Raw genomic sequence first — 26,155 nt, 5'->3', positions numbered from 1 at the left:
ACTGTCGGAGGGTCAGTACTGAGGGAGCGCCACACTGACGGAGGGTCAGTACTGAGGGAGCGCCGCACTGTCGGAGGGTCAGTACTGAGGGAGCGCCGCACTGTCGGAGGGTCAGTACTGAGGGAGTGCTGCACTGTCGGAGGGTCAATACTGAGGGAGCGCCGCACTGTCGGAGGGTCAGTACTGAGGGAGTGCTGCACTGTCGGAGGGTCAATACTGAGGGAGCGCCGCACTGTCGGAGGGTCAGTACTGAGGGAGCGCCGCACTGTCGGAGGGTCAGTACTGAGGGAGCGCCGCACTGTCGGAGGGTCAGTACTGAGGGAGAGCCGCACTGTCAGAGGGTTAGTACTGAGGGAGCGCCGCACTGTCGGAGGGTCAGTGCTGAGGGAGTGCCGCACTGTGGGAGGGTCAGTACTGAGGGAGCGCCGCACTGACGGAGGGTCAGTACTGAGTGAGCGGCGCACTGTCGGAGGGTCAGTACTGAGGGAGTGCCACACTGTCGGAGGGTCAGTACTGAGGGAGCGCCGCACTGACGGAGGGTCAGTGCTGAGGGAGTGCCGCACTGTGGGAGGGTCAGTACTGAGGAAGCGCCGCACTGTCGGAGGGTCAGTACTGAGGGAGGGCCACACAGTCGGAGGGTCAGTACTGAGGGAGGGCCACACTGTCGGAGGGTCAGTACTGAGGGAGGGCCACACTGTCGGAGGGTCAGTACTGAGGGAGGGCCACACTGTCGGAGGGTCAGTACTGAGGGAGTGCCTCACTGTCGGAGGGTCAGTACTGAGGGAGCGCCGCACTGTCAGAGGGTCAGTACTGAGGGAGCGCCGCACTGTCGGAGGGTCAGTACTGAGGGAGCGCCGCACTGTGGGAGGGTCAGTACTGAGGGAGCGCCGCACTGACGGAGGGTCAGTACTGAGGGAGCGCCGCACTGACGGAGGGTCAGTGCTGAGGGAGCGCCGCACTGTCGGAGGGTCAGTACTGAGGGAGCGCCGCACTGACGGAGGGTCAGTACTGAGGGAGCGCCGCACTGACGGAGGGTCAGTGCTGAGGGAGTGCCGCACTGTGGGAGGGTCAGTACTGAGGGAGCGCCGCACTGACGGAGGGTCAGTACTGAGTGAGCGGCGCACTGTCGGAGGGTCAGTACTGAGGGAGTGCCACACTGTCGGAGGGTCAGTACTGAGGGAGCGCCGCACTGACGGAGGGTCAGTACTGAGGGAGGACCACACTGTCGGAGGGTCAGTACTGAGGGAGCGCCGCACTGTCGGAGGGTCAGTACTGAGGGAGTGCCGCACTGTCGGAGGGTCAGTACTGAGGGAGTGCCGCACTGTCGGAGGGTCAGTACTGAGGGAGTGCTGCACTGACGGAGGGTCAGTACTGAGGGAGGGCCACACTGTCGGAGGGTCAGTACTGAGGGAGCGCCGCGCTGTCGGAGGGTCAGTACTGAGGGAGTGCTGCACTGTCGGAGAGGCATTAATGAGGGAGTGCTGCGAAGTTGGAGGTGCTTCCTTTCGATGAGATATTTAACCCGAGACTCACCGCTCTCTCAAGTGGATGTAAAAGATCGCACAGCCACGACTGGAAGGGGAGGGCGTGAGCAGGTCAGGAGGGCGGTGGGGGAGTTCACTGCTCTGGGGCAATATTTATCTCTCAACTAACATCACTCACAAACAAACAGTCATGTCCTCATTTTTGTTTCTGCAAGCTGGCTGCTGCATCTCCTACATTACAGCAGTGACAACACCTCAAACGGCTTTCGTAGGGTGGGTCGCGCTTCGGGAGGGACATCCTCAGGTTGCGAAAGGCGCTGCAGAAATGCAAGATTCTTTCTCACATAACCATCCGTCAACCACAAGACTGCTCACGCAATGCTCTATTCATTCATACACGTCATTAAGAAACATGGTGGAAAACACATTGTAACAATTAGCGGTGGACCCTTACCTGCAGGAAGTGCGGTGTCAGGCGGAGCGCAGGCTGTTTCGCCGGGAAACGCCACGACTTCTCCCGCTTTTCCTCCTGGACGAGCGACGTCGAACGCACCTCCGGGGGTGGGGGGGGGGGGGGGGTGGGGGGGGGGGGGTGTGTGTGTGGGGGAAAACAGCGCCTTCCTGGAATGAGAAGTGAGCTTCGTTAACTGCAGCCCAACCTGTAAGTCGACACAGGACTGCCCAGCCTTTATTACACCGGAGACCCTGTTCTCTCCCGTGTCCTGGAATCGACATTTATCCCCGGACAATATCACTGCAACTGCTAATCAGGTCATTCAGCACGTGGGAGCTCCCTCTACACTGTCCCCATCAAACACTCCCAGGACAGGTACAGCACGGGGGTTAGATACAGAGTAAAGCTCCCTCTACACTGTCCCCATCAAACACTCCCCAGGACAGGTACAGCACGGGGGTTAGATACAGAGTAAAGCTCCCCTCTACACAGTCCCCATCAAACACTCCCCAGGACAGGTACAGCACGGGGGTTAGATACAGAGTAAAGCTCCCTCTACACTGTCCCCATCAAACACTCCCCAGGACAGGTACAGTACGGGGTTAGATACAGAGTAAAGCTCCCTCTACACTGTCCCCATCAAACACTCCCCAGGACAGGTACAGTACGGGGGTTAGATACAGAGTAAAGCTCCCTCTACACTGTTCTCATCAAACACTCCCCAGGACAGGTACAGTACCGGGGTTAGATACAGAGTAAAGCTCCCTCTACACTGTCCCCCATCAAACACTCCCCAGGACAGGTACAGTACGGGTGTTAGATACAGAGTAAAGCTCCCCTCTACACAGTCCCCATCAAACACTCCCCAGGACAGGTACAGTACGGGTGTTAGATACAGAGTAAAGCTCCCCTCTACACAGTCCCCATCAAACACTCCCCAGGACAGGTACAGCACGGGGGTTAGATACAGAGTAAAGCTCCCTCTACACTGTCCCCCATCAAACACTCCCCAGGACAGGTACAGTACGGGTGTTAGATACAGAGTAAAGCTCCCTCTACACTGTCCCCCATCAAACACTCCCCAGGACAGGTACAGTACGGGTGTTAGATACAGAGTAAAGCTCCCCTCTACACAGTCCCCATCAAACACTCCCCAGGACAGGTACAGTACGGGGTTCGATACAGAGTAAAGCTCCCTCTACACTGTCCCCATCAAACACTCCCCAGGACAGGTACAGTACCGGGGTTAGATACAGAGTAAAGCTCCCTCTACACTGTCCCCCATCAAACACTCCCCAGGACAGGTACAGTACGGGTGTTAGATACAGAGTAAAGCTCCCTCTACACTGTCCCCATCAAACACTCCCCAGGACAGGTACAGTACGGGTGTTAGATACAGAGTAAAGCTCCCCTCTACACAGTCCCCATCAAACACTCCCCAGGACAGGTACAGCACGGGGGTTAGATACAGAGTAAAGCTCCCTCTACACTGTCCCCCATCAAACACTCCCCAGGACAGGTACAGTACGGGTGTTAGATACAGAGTAAAGCTCCCTCTACACTGTCCCCCATCAAACACTCCCCAGGACAGGTACAGTACGGGTGTTAGATACAGAGTAAAGCTCCCCTCTACACAGTCCCCATCAAACACTCCCCAGGACAGGTACAGTACGGGGGTTAGATACAGAGTAAAGCTCCCCTCTACACTGTCCCCATCAAACACTCCCAGGACAGGTACAGTACGGGGTTAGAAAGAAAAAAAAAGAAAAAAAAAACTGGGGATGACTGCTAATTGCGGCAACGAGTCTCAGCTGACAGTTGGAGGTTGCAGAGGTGGAGAGAGGAGCTGCGCTGAGCAAGGGAGAGCAGCTACAACTAAGCAGAGGTGAAACTTCAACAACAATCTCCATTAAAGAGAAGAAAGAGACATTTTTTGGAAACAAGGCTTTGTCTGGAGGTGGGTGCTGAACACCAGTAATTTACTTTGGACTGTTGGGGGAGGAACAAGTGGCTGGAACAACAAGGGGTGGGGCTGCCAATTCAACAGGAGTCTGTGCTGCTGCAAAAGCACACAGGGAAGCTCCCTCCCCACCCCAATTGCCAAGCCTGGGTCAGCTGAAGCTGCCCAGCTAAACAGACGGAAGGGGATAGATAGTGCCTGGGCAGCTTCAGCTGACCCAGGTGAAGACGACTCCCCCAACCACAAGACCAAGTTCAAAGACTGTTTTAAGTGTACTGTGTGCACCACCTCCAGAAAGCAAGTCATCCCTTCCAGCCTGCCTTTGCCTCTCCTCTATTACCTCAGCCTCTCCACTAACCTGTTGTTTGTTTGCTTGTTTTTAATACATATTCAATATTTTCAGTGAATCGCTGATATTTGGTGTACAAGCCCACAATTTGGGGTGGGTTTAGCTCTTAGACCCATGGCAAGCCCTTCATCACCGGTGGCGGGGCCCTCTACTCCCGATGCAGCTGCAGCTTCTGTGGCTGCCCACGTGGCCCCGTCACTCTTTAAATTGCTAACATCCAGCCATGGGGTGAAGAACTATCCCCACCCCAACATGTCTATTGAGGCCTGCGTAAAGGCAATGGCCAAGGTTGTCGGCCCCTCGGCCATTGTTGCGGCCTCAAAGATGTATGGGAAGGCTGTGTTCTTTTTGAAGAACGAGCGGGCGGTGTCCCTGGCCCTGAGTAAAGGGCTCACTGTGGGGGGGACCTTCCTGCCAGTGGACCCTCTGGGGGCCACTGCGCATCGGATAATGTTGTCCAACGTCCCACCCTTCATTCCCAGTGAGCTCCTCCTCCCCCACCTGCACCATCTGTGGGAGGTGAGGTCGGGGATCACCCCAGTCCGGCTTGGTCTGCGGGAACACAGCCTCCAACATGTCTACTCCTTCCGCCGCCAGTTATTTATGCAGCTGGCGCGGGAGGAGGACACGGATGGCCAATTTAATGTGGAGTTCCAGGGGACGGCCTACCGCGTCTTTTGGACCTCGGACGGGGCGCGGTGCCACGTCTGCAAGGGGGTGGGGCATGTTCGTAAGAACTGCCCCAATCTCCCGGCCGCCAGCTCCACCTCAGCTGTTTCGTTCCACAGCACCTCCTCACACTCCCCCCACACATCCAACAGACACCGCTCAGTCGGTTCCGGAGGCTGTGGTTTTCACAGCCTCCAGCGGGGAGGGGAGTGCCCGTCCGAGTGGAAAGAAGACACGGAGGCAAAAGAAACATCAAGAGGCGCGTCCCCTGGACACATTGAAACAACCCGAGTCTGAGCTCAGCCCAAAGCCCGTTCTCATGGAATCCACCTGTCCCAGGGCTGGGCTCAGGCCCAGGGTGACTAAAAAGGAGGGTGCGGAGGCCTCTGATGACATGGAGGTCTCTGAGCCTCTGCGCCCTAGTGGGAGAAAGAGAAGAAGGCACCCCTCCACAGAAATAACACAGGGCCCTGAGGCGCAGGGCCCATCTGTTGGAGGGGAGCTGTCTCCTGTTTCGGGTCCCCAGGTTTCCCCTACCGCCACCACCAAGGCTACAAAGTCCGGGGAGGAGCTCCCTATTCCTCAGGATGGAGGGGAGGGGAAGGCCCCGCTACATGAGGCCCCTACTGAAAGAGTAAGTGGGGTCCTGCTTGTGGTGGGGGAGCCTGAGGACGCCACCCATTCTGCCACTGCTACTGGGTCGGGTGCCCTGAGTGAAGGGGAGGGCGAGGCCCCAGAGGGTCGGCCCTCCCAGCCGGAGTCCACCACCAACCAGGAGACACCCGACCCGGTTATAACAGAGAATGCTGCCCCATCTGCTGGACCTGTGGGTGCTGGCGGAGCGGGAGATGGCCTCCTCTCTCCGCCTCCGGTCTCGGCTCCGGCTGGATTTCCGGAGTCGGGAACTTCTGTCTCCCCTGGACCACTCATTGGCCTGGGGACGGAGGTGGAGGGGGGTCCTGAACTGCTGGCGCCCACAGGCTCCAGTTTCACAGGAAAACCCAGAGAGGACTCCTCCGCCATCGATCCTGGGGGTGGGATCGTGACGGAGGCAGAACCAGCTGGCGCGGCCGGGATGTCCGCCCCACCGTGTGTGGTGGATGTGTCGGCCACTGGCTGTGACGACCCGGAGGAGGATGGGGATTCGGTGCGGGGCACGGAGGATGATCTTGATTCCATCGCCAGTGAGGTGGTGGAGTCCCTCGTGCCTCCCACCGAATCTCCTCTCATCCCCACGGCGGAACTCCGGGATTTCCTCGCGGTTTGCAGGGGCTGCCGCAATAAGGTTCAGCTGGCCCTCGACCGTTGGTCGAATCTGGCGCTGATCATCCAGTCCGTCCGTACTGCCCTTAAGATAGCGGGCAAGCGCGCAGGCGTGAAACTGGTTGAGAGGCGCCGTTTTAATGTGTTCCTCAATGAGTTGCTGGGGGAGTGGAGGGCCAGGTGCACTTCCACTCCCTCCTCACAGTGAGGTGTTGGTGACGGGTTTTAAGTACCTTTGACATGAAGATAACCATAGCCAGCCTCAACATCAACGGCAGCAGGGGGTCTCACCGCAGATTTCACAATTTCTCAGTCCTTAGGGAAGAGAGATACGCGGTGAGCTTTCTGCAGGAAACCCACACCGTTCCGGGAGACGAAGCCACCTGGCTCCTGGAGTGGCAGGGTGGGGTCTACATGAGTCACCTCACCCCTATTTCTAGTGGGGTGGCTATCTTGTTGGCCCCGACTTTTCAACCGGAGATCTTGGGGGTCAAGGAGCTAGTGCCGGGCCGCTTGCTCCACCTCGCCGTTCGCCTGGGTAGCGTGCCGCTCCACTTTGTGAACGTGTACGCGCCCAGGCCCGGCACATTGCAAGCTCACTTCTTTGAAGAAGTGTCTGCTCTCTTGAGCTCCATCGATAGCGGCGAGTGCATCATCCTCAGGGGGGATTTTAACTGCACCCTCGAGGTGGGGGATCGCTCCGGTCCCCAGCGCAGCCAAGCGTCGGTGGAGAAGTTGAGGGGACTGATCAGCTCCCTTAACTTGGTGGACATCTGGCAGAATCTCCATCCCGACTCCAGCGCCTTCACGTGGAGGTCTGGAGGAGGAGGGTCCCGAATCGACCGCCTCTACATTTCGCAGGCGTACATCTCCCGCGTCTCGGCGGCCTCCATGCGGCTGGTGCTGTGCTCGGACCACCTGGTGTGGGCGGAGTTTACTCCGCTCCGCAGGCGGGCGAGGTCCGCGTACTGGCACTTTAACAACCGGCTGCTGGAGGACAAGCGATTTCGGGACTCGTTCTGTCGATTCTGGACCGACTGGAGAAGGAAGCAGGGGGGCTTCCCCTCCTTGAAGCTATGGTGGGATGTGGGCAAGACTCACATCCGCGTCTTCTGTCAGGAGTACACGAAGGGGTCGACCAAGAGGCGGGAAGCCGAGATCGGGCGCCTTGAGAGGGAGGTGCTCGACTTGGAGTCCCGCCTCGGTAATGCCGTCGTGGACCCGGCCCTGTGGCAGGCGTACAAAGAGAAGAAGGGCGCGCTGAGGGACCTGCAGCTCATAGGGTCCCAAGGCGCGTACGTGAGGTCGAGGATCCAGATCCTGGAAGATTTGGACCGCGCCTCACCCTTCTTCTACTCGCTGGAAAAATGGCGGGGGGTCCGTAAGCAGCTCGTCGAGCTGCTGGCCGACGACGGATCCTCCATCACGGATCCGGAGGGAATGGGCCTCCTGGTCCAAACTTATTATAGTGCGTTGTTCTCTCCGGATCCGTCCAGCGAGTATGCGCGCAGAGTTTTGTGGGAGGACCTGCCGCAGGTCAGCCCAGAGGGCGCCGAAGGATTGGAGGCTCCGCTCACGTTGGTGGAGCTGACTGGCGCCCTCCACCAGCTCTCAAGGGGCAAATCCCCAGGGCTGGATGGGTTGACCGTGAAGTTCCTCAGGGCGTTCTGGGATGTCCTGGGGGACGATTACGCACGGGTCCTGGGGGAAAGCCTGGTGACCGGGGAGATGCCCCTCTCGTGGCGCAGGGCGGTCATCGTCCTGCTGCCGAAGAGGGGCGATCTCCGCCTGCTTAAAAACTGGCGTCCGGTCTCCCTCCTCAGCACGGATTATAAGATCTTTGCCCGGGCTATGTCTACCCGCCTGGGCTCCGTGCTGGCCCACATGATCCACCCCGACCAGTCCTACACAGTCCCGGGCCGGTCCATCCAGGACAACATCCACCTGGTCAGGGACCTGATCCATCTTTCCCAGAGGACTGGTCAGTCGGTCGCCTTTCTCTCCCTCGATCAGGAGAAGGCGTTCGACAGGGTGGATCACGAATACCTTTTCGGGACTCTGCGCGCTTTCGGACTCCAGCCGCATTTCGTGGCCCGGGTCCGACTTTTATACGCCGCCCCAGAGTGTCTAGTCAAAGTTAACGGGTCCTTGACGGCACCCCTTCGCTTTGGGAGAGGAGTGCGTCAGGGGTGCCCCATGTCCGGCCAATTGTATACCATCTGCGTGGAGCCCTTCCTGTGCCTGCTTCGCAGGAGGTTGACGGAATTGGCTCTGCGCGAGCCAGCCATGCGGGTCATCCTCTCGGCTTACGCCGACGACGTGCTCGTCGCGATCACAGATCCCGTTGACTTGCGGAGGATGCGCGACTGCCAGCAGACCTTTTCTGCCGCGTCCTCCACGAGGATCAATTGGGAGAAATGTTCCGGACTCCTGGTGGGTCAGTGGCGGGTGGACTCCCTGCCGGAGGAGATGATACCTTTTGCGTGGAGCACCACGCACCTCCTCTATCTGGGAGTCCACCTTAGCCCCGCTGAGGAAGCCTGGCCGGCAAACTGGCAAGAGTTGGAGGCGAAAGTCACCGCTCGGCTGGGGCGCTGGACAGGACTGCTCCGAGTGCTTTCCTACAGGGGCCGAGCGCTGGTCATAAACCAACTGTGGCCTCCATGCTGTGGTACCGGTTGGTCACTTTGGCCCCGCCCCCAGTATTTGCCACCAAGATCCAGAAGAAACTTGTCGATTTCTTCTGGGGCAAGAGGAAACACTGGGTCTCTGCCGCGGTCCTGAGTCTCCCGAAAAGGAGGGCGGCCAGTCGCTGGTGTGCGTCCGCACCCAGGCTGTGACTCTCCGCCTTCGGACCCTGCAGACATACCTGTACGTCGAGCGTCCTCCCAGATGGTGTGCGCTGGCGACGTATTTTTTCCGCCAGTGTCACTGCCTTCAAGACGACACGCAGCTCCCGGTGGAGTCCGTTAGCCGCGCCTCTCTGAGAAAGTTGCCTGTCTTTTACCGAGATCTATTCCGAGTCTGGAACATGGTCGCCTCCAGTCAGGGCGCTCCCCCACCGGCGGAGGAGAGCGCCTCGGCTGTCCGGGCGGCTGACTCCAGGGACAGTCCGGCGGGCGGAGGAGTAGCCAAAACTCCCGGGACGCCCCTCACTGCGGGTGGCGAGGGGGCTCGGGAGTGCGGAGCGAAACCCTCCTCGGGAGCCAGTCCCGCACAACCCGAGCCGCCTCTCGGAAATGCCCTCCGTGCCATTCCAATCGGCGTGGAGGGGTTTCCTGCATGGGCTGCTCCTGCACACTCTTCACTTCCTCGCCCTCGTCAGCCGGCCGGACACGCCCTGGCGGTCCGCGTTGCCATCTGGCGGCGAGGGGAAACCCCGATGGAGGTCTCTCTACGCGGGAGTCTTCCCCCTTTACATCGGGGACCTGGGGTGGAGGGTGCTGCACAGAGCAGTCCCATGCAATAGGCTTTTAAGTAGGTTCACGGACTCCCAGGCCACCTGTACTTTCTGCGGCCTGGACGAGTCCGTGTTCCACGTATATACGGAGTGTGCGAGGTTGCAGCCCCTATTTGAGTATCTGAAGGGGCTGCTCCTCAAATTCTGGCTGCACTTCAGTCCCACGGTCCTGATCTTTGGGCACCCGGTGCGGAGGGGCTTGGGCCGGGAAGAGGATCTCCTCGTCGGTCTGCTCCTGGGCCTGGCCAAGGTGGCAATTCACAGGTCCAGGTTGCGGGCCGTCGGGGGGTCCGTCCTCCCCGTTTGCCTGCCCCTCTTCCGCGGTTACGTTCGCGCCCGGGTGTCCCTGGAGAAGCAGCTTGAGGCCTTCCGCGGCCGGTGGGCACCGCAGGGACTGGAGTGCATCGTCGACGCCGAGAATGGCATTTTGAGTTTTTTGTTTATTTATCTGGTTATAATAAAGTTCTTTTAAAACTGTAAATATGTATGTAAAGGCGGGCCTGAGGAATAAAGGCCCCCTCGACGTGAAAAATATAAAAGGGGCCTGGGGGAAAAAGGCCATCTAAAAAAAAATGGAGTTCTGAGGAAAGATCACAAAGCTGAAACATTAACTGGGTTCCACTCTCCACAGACGCTGAGTATTTTCAGCATGTTCTATTTTTTTTCAGGTGCAGGCTGAATGAGATGCAGAGTAAAGCAACCCGAAAACAGTACGCCAGGCGTGAGAAGTGTGAATATTTTCAGTGGAAACTCTTAGGAGCTCTGTCCTCCCTGGGGACATCAGTAAAGGATGACAACAGAGCGAGGGGATACGTGCAAATACTGAGCGATCGCCCACGAGCACGAACCAATGTCAACTTTACACTACACTGTCGCAACAGACCACTTTACCCCAAAATCAACAGGGGGGGCGGGGGATGGAAACGACTCCTCATGATAACTGGACAGAAATCCAGCACAAATTCAAAAAAGTTGGAAGGTCCTGTGAAGAAAAGAGACCCTACTTTCTAATTATCAGGCAGGGATAGGCAGTCAAACAGCACAGCGGACGGTGAGGGTACACAGGACAGCACCCGTCACTAATGTACGCCAGTGTTATACAGTGACAGACCTGTCCCCACCAGTACTGTACCCCAGTGTTACACAGTGACAGACCTGTCCCCACCAGTACTGTACCCCAGTGTTATACAGTGACAGACCTGTCCCCACCAGTACTGTACCCAGTGTTATACAGTGACAGACCTGTCCCCACCAGTACTGTACCCCAGTGTTATACAGTGACAGACCTGTCCCCACCAGTACTGTACCCCAGTGTTATACAGTGACAGACCTGTCCCCACCAGTACTGTACCCCAGTGTTATACAGTGACAGACCTGTCCCCACCAGTACTGTACCCCAGTGTTATACAGTGACAGACCTGTCCCCACCAGTACTGTACCCCAGTGTTATACAGTGACAGACCTGTCCCCACCAGTACTGTACCCTAGTGTTATACAGTGACAGACCTGTCCCCCCCAGTACTGTACCCCAGTGTTATACAGTGACAGACCTGTCCCCACCAGTACTGTACCCTAGTGTTATACAGTGACAGACCTGTCCCCACCAGTACTGTACGCCAGTGTTATACAGTGACAGACCTGTCCCCACCAGTACTGTACCCCAGTGTTATACAGTGACAGACCTGTCCCCACCAGTACTGTACCCCAGTGTTATACAGTGACAGACCTGTCCCCACCAGTACTGTACCCCAGTGTTACACAGTGACAGACCCGTCCCCACCAGTACTGTACCCTAGTGTTATACAGTGACAGACCTGTCCCCACCAGTACTGTACCCCAGTGTTAAACAGCGACAGACCTGTCCCCACCAGTACTGTACCCTAGTGTTATACAGTGACAGACCTGTCCCCACCAGTACTGTACCCTAGTGTTATACAGTGACAGACCTGTCCCCACCAGTACTGTACCCCAGTGTTATACAGTGACAGACCTGTCCCCACCAGTACTGTACCCTAGTGTTATACAGTGACAGACCTGTCCCCACCAGTACTGTACCCCAGTGTTATACAGTGACAGACCTGTCCCCACCAGTACTGTACCCCAGTGTTACACAGTGACAGACCTGTCCCCACCAGTACTGTACCCCAGTGTTATACAGTGACAGACCTGTCCCCACCAGTACTGTACCCTAGTGTTATACAGTGACAGACCTGTCCCCACCAGTACTGTACCCCAGTGTTATACAGTGACAGACCTGTCCCCACCAGTACTGTACCCCAGTGTTATACAGTGACAGACCTGTCCCCACCAGTACTGTACCCCAGTGTTATACAGTGACAGACCTGTCCCCACCAGTACTGTACCCCCGTGTTATACAGTGACAGACCTGTCCCCACCAGTACTGTACGCCAGTGTTATACAGTGACAGACCTGTCCCCACCAGTACTGTACCCCAGTGTTATACAGTGACAGACCTGTCCCCACCAGTACTGCACCCCAGTGTTATACAGTGACAGACCCGTCCCCACCAATACTGTACCCCAGTGTTATACAGTGACAGACCTGTCCCCACCAGTACTGTACCCCAGTGTTATACAGTGACAGACCTGTCCCCACCAGTGCTGTACCTCTGTGTTATACAGTGACAGACCTGTCCCCACCAGTACTGTACCCCAGTGTTATACAGTGACAGACCTGTCCCCACCAGTACTGTACCCCAGTGTTATACAGTGACAGACCTGTCCCCACCAGTACTGTACCCCAGTGTTACACAGTGACAGACCCGTCCCCACCAGTACTGTACCCCAGTGTTAAACAGCGACAGACCTGTCCCCACCAGTACTGTACCCTAGTGTTATACAGTGACAGACCTGTCCCCACCAGTACTGTACCCTAGTGTTATACAGTGACAGACCTGTCCCCACCAGTACTGTACCCCAGTGTTATACAGTGACAGACCTGTCCCCACCAGTACTGTACCCCAGTGTTACACAGTGACAGACCTGTCCCCACCAGTACTGTACCCCAGTGTTATACAGTGACAGACCTGTCCCCACCAGTACTGTACCCTAGTGTTACACAGTGACAGACCTGTCCCCACCAGTACTGTACCCCAGTGTTATACAGTGACAGACCTGTCCCCACCAGTACTGTACCCCAGTGTTATACAGTGACAGACCTGTCCCCACCAGTACTGTACCCCAGTGTTATACAGTGACAGACCTGTCCCCACCAGTACTGTACCCCCGTGTTATACAGTGACAGACCTGTCCCCACCAGTACTGTACGCCAGTGTTATACAGTGACAGACCTGTCCCCACCAGTACTGTACCCCAGTGTTATACAGTGACAGACCTGTCCCCACCAGTACTGTACCCCAGTGTTATACAGTGACAGACCTGCACCCACCAGTACTGTACCCCAGTGTTATACAGTGACAGACCTGTCCCCACCAGTACTGTACCCTAGTGTTATACAGTGACAGACCCATCCCCACCAGTACTGTACCCTAGTGTTATACAGTGACAGACCTGTCCCCATCAGTACTGTACCCTAGTGTTATACAGTGACAGACCTGTCCCCACCAGTACTGTACCCTAGTGTTATACAGTGACAGACCCATCCCCACCAGTACTGTACCCTAGTGTTATACAGTGACAGACCTGTCCCCATCAGTACTGTACCCTAGTGTTATACAGTGACAGACCTGTCCCCACCAGTACTGTACCCCAGTGTTATACAGTGACAGACCTGTCCCCACCAGTACTGTACCCCAGTGTTATACAGTGACAGACCTGTCCCCACCAGTACTGTACCCTAGTGTTATACAGTGACAGACCTGTCCCCATCAGTACTGTACCCTAGTGTTATACAGTGACAGACCCATCCCCACCAGTACTGTACCCCAGTGTTACACAGTGACAGACCTGTCCCCACCAGTACTGTACCCTAGTGCTATACAGTGACAGACCTGTCCCCACCAGTACTGTACCTCAGTGTTATACAGTGACAGACCTGTCCCCACCAGTACTGTACCCCAGTGTTATACAGTGACAGACCTGTCCCCACCAGTACTGTACCCCAGTGTTATACAGTGACAGACCTGTCCCCACCAGTACTGTACCCCAGTGTTACACAGTGACAGACCTGTCCCCACCAGTACTGTACCCCAGTGTTACACAGTGACAGACCTGTCCCCACCAGTACTGTACCCCAGTGTTATACAGTGACAGACCTGTCTCCACCAGTACTGTACCCCAGTGTTACACAGTGACAGACCTGTCCCCACCAGTACTGTACCCCAGTGTTACACAGTGACAGACCTGTCCCCACCAGTACTGTACCCCAGTGTTATACAGTGACAGACCTGTCCCCACCAGTACTGTACCCCAGTGTTACACAGTGACAGACCTGTCCCCACCAGTACTGTACCCCAGTGTTATACAGTGACAGACCTGTCTCCACCAGTACTGTACCCCAGTGTTACACAGTGACAGACCTGTCCCCACCAGTACTGTACCCCAGTGTTATACAGTGACAGACCTGTCCCCACCAGTACTGTACCCCAGTGTGACACAGTGACAGACCTGTCCCCATCAGTACTGTACCCCAGTGTTATACAGTGACAGACCTGTCCCCACCAGTACTGTACCCCAGTGTTATACAGTGACAGACCTGTCCCCATCAGTACTGTACCCCAGTGTTACACAGTGACAGACCTGTCCCCATCAGTACTGTACCCCAGTGTTATACAGTGACAGACCTGTCCCCACCAGTACTGTACCCTAGTGTTATACAGTGACAGACCTGTCCCCACCAGTACTGTACCCCAGTGTTACACAGTGACAGACCTGTCCCCATCAGTACTGTACCCCAGTGTTATACAGTGACAGACCTGTCCCCACCAGTACTGTACCCCAGTGTTATACAGTGACAGACCTGTCCCCACCAGTACTTTACCCCAGTGTTCTTCAGTGACAGACCTGTCCCCACCAGTACTGTACCCCAGTGTTGCACAGTGACAGACCTGTCCCCACCAGGACTGTACCCCAGTGTTATACAGTGACAGACCTGTCCTCACCAGTACTGTACCCCAGCGTTATACAGTGACAGACCTGCCCCACCAGTACTGTACCACAGTGTTATACAGTGACAGACCTCTCCCCACCAGTACTGTCCCCCAGTGTTATACAGTGACAGACCTGTCCCCACCAGTACTGTACCCCAGTGTTATAGAGTAACAGACCTGTCCCCACCAGTACTGTACCCAAGTGTTACACAGTGACAGACCTGTCCCCACCAGTACGTACCCCAGTGTTCTACAGTGACAGACCTGTCCCCACCAGCACTGTACCCCAGCGTTACACAGTGACAGACCTGCCCCACCAGTACTGTACCACAGTGTTATACAGTGACAGACCTGTCCCCACCAGTACTGTACACCAGTGTTATACAGTGACAGACCTGTCCCTACCAGTCCTGTACCCCAGTGTTATACAGTGACAGACCTGTCCCCACCAGTACTGTACCCCAGTGTGATAGTGACAGACCTGTCCTCACCAGTACTGTACCCCAGTGTTATACAGTGACAGACCTGTCCCCACCAGTACTTTACCCCAGTGTTAGACAGTGACAGACCTGTCCCCACCAGTACTGTATCCCAGTGTTATACAGTGACAGACCTGTCCCCACCAGTACTGTACCCCAGTGTGATAGTGACAGACCTGTCCTCACCAGTACTGTACCCCAGTGTTATACAGTGACAGACCTGTCCCCACCAGTACTTTACCCCAGTGTTAGACAGTGACAGACCTGTCCCCACCAGTACTGTACTCCAGTGTTTTACAGTGACAGACCTGCCCCACCAGTACTGTACCGCAGTGGTATACAGTGACAGACCTGTCCCCACCAGTACTGTTCCCCAGTATTATACAGTGACAGACCTGTCCCCACCAGTACTGTACCCCAGTGTTCTTCAGTGACAGACCTGTCCCCACCAGTACTGTACCCCAGTGTTATACAGTGACAGACCTGTCCCCACCAGTACTGTACCCCAGTGTTACACAGTGACAGACCTGTCCCCACCAGGACTGTACCCCAGTGTTCTACAGTGACAGACCTGTCCTCACCAGTACTGTACCCCAGCGTTATACAGTGACAGACCTGCCCCACCAGTACTGTACCACAGTGTTATACAGTGACAGACCTCTCCCCACCAGTACTGTCCCCCAGTGTTATACAGTGACAGACCTGTCCCCACCAGTACTGTAACCCAGTGTTATACAGTGACAGACCTGTCCCCACCAGTATTGTACCCCAGTGTTATACAGTGACATACCTGTCCCCACCAGTACTGTACCCCAGTGTTGTACAGTGACAGACCTGTACCCACCAGTACTGTACCCCAGTGTTATAAAGTGGCAGACCTGTCCCCACCAGTACTGTACCCCAGTGATACACAGTGACAGACCTGTCCCCACCGGTACTTTACCCCAGTGTTATACAGTGACAGACCTGTAACCACCAGTACTGTACCCCAGTGTTATACAGTGACATACGTGACCCCATCAGTACTGTACCCCAGTGTTATACAATGACAGACTTGTCCCCACCAGTACTGTACGCCAGTGTTATACAGTGACAGACCTGTCCCCACCAGTACTGTACCACAGTGTTATACAGTGACAGACCTGTCCCCACCATTACTGTACCCCAGTGTTATACAGTGACAGACCTGTCCCCACCAGTACTGTATCCCAGTGTTATACAGTGACAGACCTGTCCCCACCAGTACTGTACCACAGTGTGATAGTGACAGACCTGTCCTCACCAGTACTGTACCCCAGTGTTATACAGTGACAGACCTGTCCCCACCAGTACTTTACCCCAGTGTTAGACAGTGACAGACCTGTCCCCACCAGTACTGTACTCCAGTGTTTTACAGTGACAGACCTGCCCCACCAGTACTGTACCGCAGTGGTATACAGTGACAGACCTGTCCCCACCAGTACTGTTCCCCAGTGTTATACAGTGACAGACCTGTCCCCACCAGTACTGTACCCCAGTGTTCTTCAGTGACAGACCTGTCCCCACCAGTACTGTACCCCAGTGTTATACAGTGACAGACCTGTCCCCACCAGTACTGTACCCCAGTGTTACACAGTGACAGACCTGTCCCCACCAGGACTGTACCCCAGTGTTCTACAGTGACAGACCTGTCCTCACCAGTACTGTACCCCAGCGTTATACAGTGACAGACCTGCCCCACCAGTACTGTACCACAGTGTTATACAGTGACAGACCTCTCCCCACCAGTACTGTCCCCCAGTGTTATACAGTGACAGACCTGTCCCCACCAGTACTGTAACCCAGTGTTATACAGTGACAGACCTGTCCCCACCAGTATTGTACCCCAGTGTTATACAGTGACATACCTGTCCCCACCAGTACTGTACCCCAGTGTTGTACAGTGACAGACCTGTACCCACCAGTACTGTACCCCAGTGTTATAAAGTGGCAGACCTGTCCCCACCAGTACTGTACCCCAGTGATACACAGTGACAGACCTGTCCCCACCGGTACTTTACCCCAGTGTTATACAGTGACAGACCTGTAACCACCAGTACTGTACCCCAGTGTTATACAGTGACATACGTGACCCCATCAGTACTGTACCCCAGTGTTATACAATGACAGACTTGTCCCCACCAGTACTGTACGCCAGTGTTATACAGTGACAGACCTGTCCCCACCAGTACTGTACCACAGTGTTATACAGTGACAGACCTGTCCCCACCATTACTGTACCCCAGTGTTATACAGTGACAGACCTGTCCCCACCAGTACTGTATCCCAGAGTTATACAGTGACAGACCTGTCCCCACCAGTACTGTACCACAGTGTGATAGTGACAGACCTGTCCTCACCAGTACTGTACCCCAGTGTTATACAGTGACAGACCTGTCCCCACCAGTACTTTACCCCAGTGTTAGACAGTGACAGACCTGTCCCCACCAGTACTGTACTCCAGTGTTTTACAGTGACAGACCTGCCCCACCAGTACTGTACCGCAGTGGTATACAGTGACAGACCTGTCCCCACCAGTACTGTTCCCCAGTGTTATACAGTGACAGACCTGTCCCCACCAGTACTGTACCCCAGTGTTCTTCAGTGACAGACCTGTCCCCACCAGTACTGTACCCCAGTGTTATACAGTGACAGACCTGTCCCCACCAGTACTGTACCCCAGTGTTACACAGTGACAGACCTGTCCCCACCAGGACTGTACCCCAGTGTTATACAGTGACAGATCTCTCCCCACCAGTACTGTCCCCCAGTGTTATACAGTGACAGACCTGTCCCCACCAGTACTGTAACCCAGTGTTATACAGTGACAGACCTGTCCCCACCAGTACTGTACCCCAGTGTTATAGTGACATACCTGTCCCCACCAGTACTGTACCCCAGTGTTATACAGTGACAGACCTGTCCCCACCAGCACCGTACCCCAGTGTTATATAGAGACAGACCTGTCCCCACCACTACTGTACACAAGTGTTATACAGTGACAGACCTGTACCCACCAGTACTGTACCCCAGTGTTATAAAGTGACAGACCTGTCCCCACCAGTACTGTACCCCAGTGTTACACAGTGACAGACCTGTCCGCACCAGGACTGTACCCCAGTGTTATACAGTGACAGACCTGTCCCCACCAGTACTGTACCCCAGTGTTATACAGTGACAGACATGTCCCCACCAGTACTGTACCCCAGCGTTATACAGTGACAGACCTGTCCTCACCATTACTGTACCCCAGTGTTATACAGTAACGGACCTGTCCCCACCGGTACTGCACTCCAGTGTTTTACAGTGACAGACCTGTCCCCACCAGTCCTGTACCCCAGTGTTTTACAATGACAGACCTGTCCCCACCAGTACTGTACCCAGTGTTTACAGTGACAGCCCCCCCCCCCAGTACTGGACCCCAGTGTTATACAGTGACAGACCTGTCCCCACCAGTACTGTACCCCAGTGTTATACAGTGACAGACCTGTCCCCACCAGTACTGTACCCCAGCGTTATACAGTGACAGACCTGTCCCCACCAGTACTGTACACCAGTGTTATACAGTGACAGACCTGTCCCCACCAGTACAGTACCCCAGTGTTATACAGTGACAGACCTGTCCCCAGCAGTACTGTACCCCAGTGTGATAGTGACAGACCTGTCCTCACCAGTACTGTCCCCCAGTGTTATACAGTGACAGACCAGTCCCCACCAGTACTGTACCCCAGTGTGATAGTGACAGACCTGTCCCCACCAGTACTTTACCCCAGTGTTAGACAGTGACAGACCTGTCCCCACCAGTACTGTACTCCAGTGTTTTACAGTGACAGACCTGCCCCACCAGTACTGTACCGCAGTGGTATACAGTGACAGACCTGTCCCCACCAGTACTGTTCCAAAGTATTATACAGTGACAGACCTGTCCCCACCAGTACTGTACCCCAGTGTTCTTCAGTGACAGACCTGTCCCCACCAGTACTGTACCCCAGTGTTACACAGTGACAGACCTGTCCCCACCAGTACTGTACCCCAGTGTTCTTCAGTGACAGACCTGTCCCCACCAGTAATGTACCCCAGTGTTATACAGTGACAGACCTGTCCCCACCAGTAATGTACCCCAGTGTTGCACAGTGACAGACCTGTCCCCACCAGGACTGTACCCCAGTGTTCTACAGTGACAGACCTGTCCTCACCAGTACTGTACCCCAGCGTTATACAGTGACAGACCTGCCCCACCAGTACTGTACCACAGTGTTATACAGTGACAGACCTCTCCCCACCAGTACTGTCCCCCAGTGTTATACAGTGACAGACCTGTCCCCACCAGTACTGTACCCCAGTGTTATAGAGTAACAGACCTGTCCCCACCAGTACTGTACCCCAGTGTTACACAGTGACAGACCTGTCCCCACCAGTACTGTACCCCAGTGTTATACAGTGACAGACCTGTCCCCACCAGTCCTGTACCCCAGTGTTCTACAGTGACAGACCTGTCCCCACCAGCACTGTACCCCAGCGTTACACAGTGACAGACCTGCCCCACCAGTACTGTACCACAGTGTTATACAGTGACAGACCTCTCCCCACCAGTACTGTCCCCCAGTGTTATACAGTGACAGACCTGTCCCCACCAGTACTGTAACCCAGTGTTCTACAGTGACAGACCTGTCCCCACCAGTACTGTACCCCAGTGTTATACAGTGACAGACCTGTCCCCACCAGCACTGTACCCCAGTGTTATATAGAGACAGACCTGTCCCCACCACTACTGTACACAAGTGTTATACAGTGACAGACCTGTACCCACCAGTGCTGTACCCCAGTGTTACACAGTGACAGACCTGTCCCCACCGGTACTTTACCCCAGTGTTATACAGTGACAGACCTGTAACCACCAGTACTGTACCCCAGTGTTATACAGTGACATACGTGACCCCATCAGTACTGTACCCCAGTGTTATACAGTGACCGACCTGTCCCCACCAGTACTGTACCACAGTGTTATACAGTGACAGACCTGTCCCCACCATTACTGTACCCCAGTGTTATACAGTGACAGACCTGTCCCCACCAGTACTGTATCCCAGTGTTATAGAGTGACAGACCTGTCCCCACCAGTACTGTACTCCAGTGTTTTACAGTGACAGACCTGTTCCCACCAGTACTGTACCCCAGTGCTTTCCAGTGACAGACCTGCCCCACCAGTACTGTACCGCAGTGGTATACAGTGACAGACCTCTCCCCACCAGTACTGTTCCCCAGTGTTATACAGTGACAGACCTGTCCCCACCAGTACTGTACCCCAGTGTTATACAGTGACAAACCTGTCCCCACCAGTACTGTACTCCAGTGTTATACAGTGACAGACCTGTCCCCACCAGTACTGTACCCCAGTGTTATACAGTAACAGACCTGTCCCCACCAGTACTGTACCCCAGTGTTACACAGTGACAGACCTGTCCCCACCAGTACTGTACTCCAGTGTTTTACAGTGACAGACCTGCCCCACCAGTACTGTACTCCAGTGTTATACAGTGACAGACCTGTCCCCACCAGTACTGTACCCCAGTGTTATACAGTGACAGACCTGTCCCCACCAGTACTGTACCCCAGTGTTACACAGTGACAGACCTGTCCCCACCAGGACTGCACCCCAGTGTTACACAGTGACAGACCTGTCCCCACCAGTACTGTACCCCAGTGATACACAGTGACAGACCTGTCCCCACCGGTACTTTACCCCAGTGTTATACAGTGACAGACCTGTAACCACCAGTACTGTACCCCAGTGTTATACAGTGACATACGTGACCCCATCAGTACTGTACCCCAGTGTTATACAATGACAGACTTGTCCCCACCAGTACTGTACGCCAGTGTTATACAGTGACAGACCTGTCCCCACCAGTACTGTACCACAGTGTTATACAGTGACAGACCTGTCCCCACCATTACTGTACCCCAGTGTTATACAGTGACAGACCTGTCCCCACCAGTACTGTACCCCAGTGTTATACAATGACAGACTTGTCCCCACCAGTACTGTACGCCAGTGTTATACAGTGACAGACCTGTCCCCACCAGTACTGTACCACAGTGTTATACAGTGACAGACCTGTCCCCACCATTACTGTACCCCAGTGTTATACAGTGACAGACCTGTCCCCACCAGTACTGTATCCCAGTGTTATACAGTGACAGACCTGTCCCCACCAGTACTGTACCACAGTGTGATAGTGACAGACCTGTCCTCACCAGTACTGTACCCCAGTGTTATACAGTGACAGACCTGTCCCCACCAGTACTTTACCCCAGTGTTAGACAGTGACAGACCTGTCCCCACCAGTACTGTACTCCAGTGTTTTACAGTGACAGACCTGCCCCACCAGTACTGTACCGCAGTGGTATACAGTGACAGACCTGTCCCCACCAGTACTGTTCCCCAGTGTTATACAGTGACAGACCTGTCCCCACCAGTACTGTACCCCAGTGTTCTTCAGTGACAGACCTGTCCCCACCAGTACTGTACCCCAGTGTTATACAGTGACAGACCTGTCCCCACCAGTACTGTACCCCAGTGTTACACAGTGACAGACCTGTCCCCACCAGGACTGTACCCCAGTGTTATACAGTGACAGATCTCTCCCCACCAGTACTGTCCCCCAGTGTTATACAGTGACAGACCTGTCCCCACCAGTACTGTAACCCAGTGTTATACAGTGACAGACCTGTCCCCACCAGTACTGTACCCCAGTGTTATACAGTGACATACCTGTCCCCACCAGTACTGTACCCCAGTGTTATACAGTGACAGACCTGTCCCCACCAGCACCGTACCCCAGTGTTATATAGAGACAGACCTGTCCCCACCACTACTGTACACAAGTGTTATACAGTGACAGACCTGTACCCACCAGTACTGTACCCCAGTGTTATAAAGTGACAGACCTGTCCCCACCAGTACTGTACCCCAGTGTTACACAGTGACAGACCTGTCCGCACCAGGACTGTACCCCAGTGTTATACAGTGACAGACCTGTCCCCACCAGTACTGTACCCCAGTGTTATACAGTGACAGACATGTCCCCACCAGTACTGTACCCCAGCGTTATACAGTGACAGACCTGTCCTCACCATTACTGTACCCCAGTGTTATACAGTAACGGACCTGTCCCCACCGGTACTGCACTCCAGTGTTTTACAGTGACAGACCTGTCCCCACCAGTCCTGTACCCCAGTGTTTTACAATGACAGACCTGTCCCCACCAGTACTGTACCCAGTGTTTACAGTGACAGCCACCCCCCCCCCAGTACTGGACCCCAGTGTTATACAGTGACAGACCTGTCCCCACCAGTACTGTACCCCAGTGTTATACAGTGACAGACCTGTCCCCACCAGTACTGTACCCCAGCGTTATACAGTGACAGACCTGTCCCCACCAGTACTGTACACCAGTGTTATACAGTGACAGACCTGTCCCCACCAGTACAGTACCCCAGTGTTATACAGTGACAGACCTGTCCCCAGCAGTACTGTACCCCAGTGTGATAGTGACAGACCTGTCCTCACCAGTACTGTCCCCCAGTGTTATACAGTGACAGACCAGTCCCCACCAGTACTGTACCCCAGTGTGATAGTGACAGACCTGTCCCCACCAGTACTTTACCCCAGTGTTAGACAGTGACAGACCTGTCCCCACCAGTACTGTACTCCAGTGTTTTACAGTGACAGACCTGCCCCACCAGTACTGTACCGCAGTGGTATACAGTGACAGACCTGTCCCCACCAGTACTGTTCCAAAGTATTATACAGTGACAGACCTGTCCCCACCAGTACTGTACCCCAGTGTTCTTCAGTGACAGACCTGTCCCCACCAGTACTGTACCCCAGTGTTACACAGTGACAGACCTGTCCCCACCAGTACTGTACCCCAGTGTTCTTCAGTGACAGACCTGTCCCCACCAGTAATGTACCCCAGTGTTATACAGTGACAGACCTGTCCCCACCAGTAATGTACCCCAGTGTTGCACAGTGACAGACCTGTCCCCACCAGGACTGTACCCCAGTGTTCTACAGTGACAGACCTGTCCTCACCAGTACTGTACCCCAGCGTTATACAGTGACAGACCTGCCCCACCAGTACTGTACCACAGTGTTATACAGTGACAGACCTCTCCCCACCAGTACTGTCCCCCAGTGTTATACAGTGACAGACCTGTCCCCACCAGTACTGTACCCCAGTGTTATAGAGTAACAGACCTGTCCCCACCAGTACTGTACCCCAGTGTTACACAGTGACAGACCTGTCCCCACCAGTACTGTACCCCAGTGTTATACAGTGACAGACCTGTCCCCACCAGTCCTGTACCCCAGTGTTCTACAGTGACAGACCTGTCCCCACCAGCACTGTACCCCAGCGTTACACAGTGACAGACCTGCCCCACCAGTACTGTACCACAGTGTTATACAGTGACAGACCTCTCCCCACCAGTACTGTCCCCCAGTGTTATACAGTGACAGACCTGTCCCCACCAGTACTGTAACCCAGTGTTCTACAGTGACAGACCTGTCCCCACCAGTACTGTACCCCAGTGTTATACAGTGACAGACCTGTCCCCACCAGCACTGTACCCCAGTGTTATATAGAGACAGACCTGTCCCCACCACTACTGTACACAAGTGTTATACAGTGACAGACCTGTACCCACCAGTGCTGTACCCCAGTGTTACACAGTGACAGACCTGTCCCCACCGGTACTTTACCCCAGTGTTATACAGTGACAGACCTGTAACCACCAGTACTGTACCCCAGTGTTATACAGTGACATACGTGACCCCATCAGTACTGTACCCCAGTGTTATACAGTGACCGACCTGTCCCCACCAGTACTGTACCACAGTGTTATACAGTGACAGACCTGTCCCCACCATTACTGTACCCCAGTGTTATACAGTGACAGACCTGTCCCCACCAGTACTGTATCCCAGTGTTATAGAGTGACAGACCTGTCCCCACCAGTACTGTACTCCAGTGTTTTACAGTGACAGACCTGTTCCCACCAGTACTGTACCCCAGTGCTTTCCAGTGACAGACCTGCCCCACCAGTACTGTACCGCAGTGGTATACAGTGACAGACCTCTCCCCACCAGTACTGTTCCCCAGTGTTATACAGTGACAGACCTGTCCCCACCAGTACTGTACCCCAGTGTTATACAGTGACAAACCTGTCCCCACCAGTACTGTACTCCAGTGTTATACAGTGACAGACCTGTCCCCACCAGTACTGTACCCCAGTGTTATACAGTAACAGACCTGTCCCCACCAGTACTGTACCCCAGTGTTACACAGTGACAGACCTGTCCCCACCAGTACTGTACTCCAGTGTTTTACAGTGACAGACCTGCCCCACCAGTACTGTACTCCAGTGTTATACCGTGACAGACCTGTCCCCACCAGTACTGTACCCCAGTGTTATACAGTGACAGACCTGTCCCCACCAGTACTGTACCCCAGTGTTACACAGTGACAGACCTGTCCCCACCAGGACTGCACCCCAGTGTTACACAGTGACAGACCTGTCCCCACCAGTACTGTACCCCAGTGATACACAGTGACAGACCTGTCCCCACCGGTACTTTACCCCAGTGTTATACAGTGACAGACCTGTAACCACCAGTACTGTACCCCAGTGTTATACAGTGACATACGTGACCCCATCAGTACTGTACCCCAGTGTTATACAATGACAGACTTGTCCCCACCAGTACTGTACGCCAGTGTTATACAGTGACAGACCTGTCCCCACCAGTACTGTACCACAGTGTTATACAGTGACAGACCTGTCCCCACCATTACTGTACCCCAGTGTTATACAGTGACAGACCTGTCCCCACCAGTACTGTATCCCAGTGTTATACAGTGACAGACCTGTCCCCACCAGTACTGTACCACAGTGTGATAGTGACAGACCTGTCCTCACCAGTACTGTACCCCAGTGTTATACAGTGACAGACCTGTCCCCACCAGTACTTTACCCCAGTGTTAGACAGTGACAGACCTGTCCCCACCAGTACTGTACTCCAGTGTTTTACAGTGACAGACCTGCCCCACCAGTACTGTACCGCAGTGGTATACAGTGACAGACCTGTCCCCACCAGTACTGTTCCCCAGTGTTATACAGTGACAGACCTGTCCCCACCAGTACTGTACCCCAGTGTTCTTCAGTGACAGACCTGTCCCCACCAGTACTGTACCCCAGTGTTATACAGTGACAGACCTGTCCCCACCAGTACTGTACCCCAGTGTTACACAGTGACAGACCTGTCCCCACCAGGACTGTACCCCAGTGTTATACAGTGACAGATCTCTCCCCACCAGTACTGTCCCCCAGTGTTATACAGTGACAGACCTGTCCCCACCAGTACTGTAACCCAGTGTTATACAGTGACAGACCTGTCCCCACCAGTACTGTACCCCAGTGTTATACAGTGACATACCTGTCCCCACCAGTACTGTACCCCAGTGTTATACAGTGACAGACCTGTCCCCACCAGCACCGTACCCCAGTGTTATATAGAGACAGACCTGTCCCCACCACTACTGTACACAAGTGTTATACAGTGACAGACCTGTACCCACCAGTACTGTACCCCAGTGTTATAAAGTGACAGACCTGTCCCCACCAGTACTGTACCCCAGTGTTACACAGTGACAGACCTGTCCGCACCAGGACTGTACCCCAGTGTTATACAGTGACAGACCTGTCCCCACCAGTACTGTACCCCAGTGTTATACAGTGACAGACATGTCCCCACCAGTACTGTACCCCAGCGTTATACAGTGACAGACCTGTCCTCACCATTACTGTACCCCAGTGTTATACAGTAACGGACCTGTCCCCACCGGTACTGCACTCCAGTGTTTTACAGTGACAGACCTGTCCCCAC

The 26,155-nt window shown here is 54.7% G+C and overlaps 1 protein-coding gene across 1 annotated transcript in view; it reads right to left on the bottom strand.

Moving 5' to 3' along the window:
- LOC137358314 (serine/threonine-protein kinase A-Raf-like) overlaps nt 1–2,050 on the bottom strand; it is a 672,271-nt gene extending 670,221 nt beyond the window's left edge. Inside the window, exon 1 of the mRNA XM_068024252.1 lies at nt 1,939–2,050. The gene's annotated coding sequence lies outside the window, so the exon portion shown is untranslated. The remainder of the gene's footprint in view (nt 1–1,938) is intronic.
- Between the last annotated feature and the right edge of the window lie 24,105 nt (nt 2,051–26,155).

The sequence above is a fragment of the Heterodontus francisci genome, chromosome 49, assembly GCF_036365525.1.
Source record: "Heterodontus francisci isolate sHetFra1 chromosome 49, sHetFra1.hap1, whole genome shotgun sequence".
NCBI lineage: Eukaryota > Metazoa > Chordata > Chondrichthyes > Heterodontiformes > Heterodontidae > Heterodontus > Heterodontus francisci.
Note: the sequence above shows the minus strand (reverse complement) of the source record. Positions and strands in the feature narration are given on the sequence as shown.